The sequence below is a fragment of the Lathyrus oleraceus genome, chromosome 2, assembly GCF_024323335.1.
Source record: "Lathyrus oleraceus cultivar Zhongwan6 chromosome 2, CAAS_Psat_ZW6_1.0, whole genome shotgun sequence".
In the NCBI taxonomy this organism is placed as follows: Eukaryota; Viridiplantae; Streptophyta; class Magnoliopsida; order Fabales; family Fabaceae; genus Lathyrus; species Lathyrus oleraceus.
The window spans coordinates 337199651-337202848 of NC_066580.1; positions in this window are offsets into that span (position 1 = coordinate 337199651).

A 3198-nucleotide genomic window follows, 5' to 3' on the forward strand; every position below is an offset into this window, starting at 1 on the left:
TCTCGCAATCAACAAATATTTTCCAAATTTTCTTTTTACCTTTTTTGTGTGCTTCTTATTGGTGTTTCTGACAATGTTTCCTATTGAAGGTATCAGATGATGGGTGTTCATCCAATTTGTTGGTTTCTTTGATGCAATCCATAATTGTGGCTTTTGTGCTAGTGGAAGTTGTTTTTTTGGATAGTCGTTTGTTTATTTTCATTTTTTGTGTTGGCCAACTTTGACAATGTATTTGCCTTAGAATTTTCTCTAGAATTTCGGTTTAATTTCTTACCTTGTGTAAATACTTAGATCCTTAAAGGTTATTTTTGTTGGGGGGTTTAGGGAAGTCGGGAGCACCAACGGGCATGCAATGCTCCAGAACCACAAGAGAGAAATACATTACATATTCATCCACAACCTTAAGGTGTTATGTAAATGAGTTATCTCTCTTATAAATCCAACATTTCACCCATTCATAGGCAATGTGAGACTTTTAACCATTCATACTTGCACTTAACATTCTCCCTCACAAATGTGAGTCCCCCACATCATGTATCAAAATCCAACATCGGATCCAACTTCCGCTCCCCCACTAAGACAAACCACGACTCTAATACCCTTGTTGGGGAGTCCGGTGAAATCGGAAGCACGAACGGGCTTCCAATGCTCCAGAACCACATGAGAGGAAGATACCACATATACACCCAAACTTATGGTCTTGGAGAATTGGGTGTTCGTTGGTGCTCATGACTTCCCTTAACTCCCCAATAATGGCATAGAGTCGGAGTTGGATCCAGTGTTGGATTCTGATATAGGATGTTGGGTGCAATTGTGAGTGGTTAAAATTATCATATTTCCTATAAATTGGAGCATTAGATTTATAAGAAAGATAACCAATTTACCCTACACCTTAAGGTTTTACGTGGAGATGTGACGTCTTCCTCTCTTATGGTTCTAGAGCATTGGGTGCCCGATGGTGCTCCCGACTTCCCCGAACTTCCCAACAGTATAAAACCTTAAGGCAATAGCCGTATGAGTCACCTATCTTATAAACTCAACATTTCCTTCATTCCTAGTCTTTATGGGACTTTACCACTCACACTTGAAACCAAACAATCTCCACCACAATTGTGAGTCACCCACACCACTAGCCTTAATCCACACTAGGATCCACTTCTTCTCCCCCACCGAGCCTAACCAAGGCCCTAATACCACTTATTAGTGAGTGTGGGGAGCACCAAAAGTGTCAATGGGCCAAACGTTAGGGTTCCAAGAGACCTTGACACCGCATCTCCACCTAAAACCTTAAGGTGTTAGGTAAATAGGTCATTTCTCTTTCTTATAAATCCAACATTCCACCCATTCATAGGCGATAAAGGACTTTTAACCACTCACACTTACACCTAATACTTTTGTTTAATATTCTCATGCCACTTGGCTCGTCACAAACGATGAACCACTTTTGACCTTCAGATTTGTTACCTTAATTTCATAGCTAGTTTCATCCTAATAACAAGGAACTCGTACTCCTCCTATTCATTGTTGGATTTGAATCCAAAACAAAGATATTGTTCTACCAACAAGAAGTCATAACCTTCAAACATCATTTTTGCTTCTTTTCTTTGAGGTTAGATGATATGTCCACCAATAATACCCATATCTTGGTGTCATCAGGGTTAGTGGAACTCAACAACTCTACCAATAATTTGGAAAATCATATGATTTGATGTTCCCCTAGGTAGGAAGGTGATTTTTTACTTTGAGAGATTTACGTAATACACCACCATTCTCCCTACAAGACTAGGCTTTTTTAACACATATTTGATGGAATAATTTAAGCTCACCACCACTCGATGGCTCTTACAATATGGTCTCAAGCATCTCATTATTGTGACCATGACAATTGAAAGGTGATTTATCTTTTGGTGATGTATATTTGCCTCTCGGAAGACCTTTCTCATGAAGTAAATTGATCTCTCTTCTCCATCAACATATTGTACTATCAACTAGCTAAGAGCATGGCCTATCACAGATAAATAAGTAAAATAAATGAATAGTTGACTACCTTCCTTAAATCTTATTATATTATGGGAAGAGGCTAGAAATGTTTTGATAGACTTCCTTCAAAAAATGGAACTTATTCTCTCTTTAGTATGATTATAATCTTGATAGAGTTGTTATTCTCTCAATGAGTTGCTAGACCTCTTTCACATTGGTCGAGTTCCTTGTGTTTATGGTTCCTTGAAATTTATCTAGATCGGCCAATATTCCTGGGTTCATGAACATAAAGTCAGGGAACCTTTTAGCATGTACCCTAAAAGAGAATTTCCTAGGGAGTAGGTGAATGGTGTATTTTCTTATTGAGCCTAATATTTCTTCTAAATCTTCCATATGGCTGCACCTTTATCATGTCTTGAATATAATATCCTTGATGTATACTTTTAGTTTTCTTCCTATTAGCTTTGTGAAAATCATATCCATCATTTTCTAGTATGTTGCTCCAACATTCTTAATCATAATGGGTGTGAACTTATAATGGTAACTAAATGTGTTTTTCATGAAGGTCTTGAATAGATCATCTAATGGATTAATCTTAATTTGATTATATCTTGAATATGCACCCATGAAACCTAAGGTTCTTTACATGAATGTATTGGGAAACAAGTGTGAGTTGTGTTGAGAAACAAGTGTGAGTAATAAGTCCCAAATTTCTTAGAAAAGTGGAGGTTGAGCACTTTATAAATAAGAGGATCCATACACCTATCACCTTAAGGTTTTTGAGTGAATATGTAGTCTTTCTCTCACTTGTTTGGATGAGTCTTTGACCTTTAGGTGAATGTTTGACCCAATTTGAATGCTTCCCACTCATGATGACCCACAAGTGGTATCAGAGCCATGGTTCAAGTAAAGGATCATCTCCTTATGTCTAAAGTCTTCCTAACATGGTGGTCAGATGGAATGTCCCATTGAAGTGTCCATGACGAGATAACAACGTCTCTCAACGGCGATACAAGCATGTAGATGAAATACCTTCCGCTTAAGGGGGAGTATAACGGATGGACTCACACTGGGGGGGGGGGGATATTATTGGGAAACAAGTGTGAGTTGTGTTTAGAAACAAGTGTGAGTTCTAAATCCCATATTGCTTAGAAAGGTAGACGTTGGGCACTTTATAAGTAAGAGAATCCATACACCTATCACCTTAAGGTTTTAGAT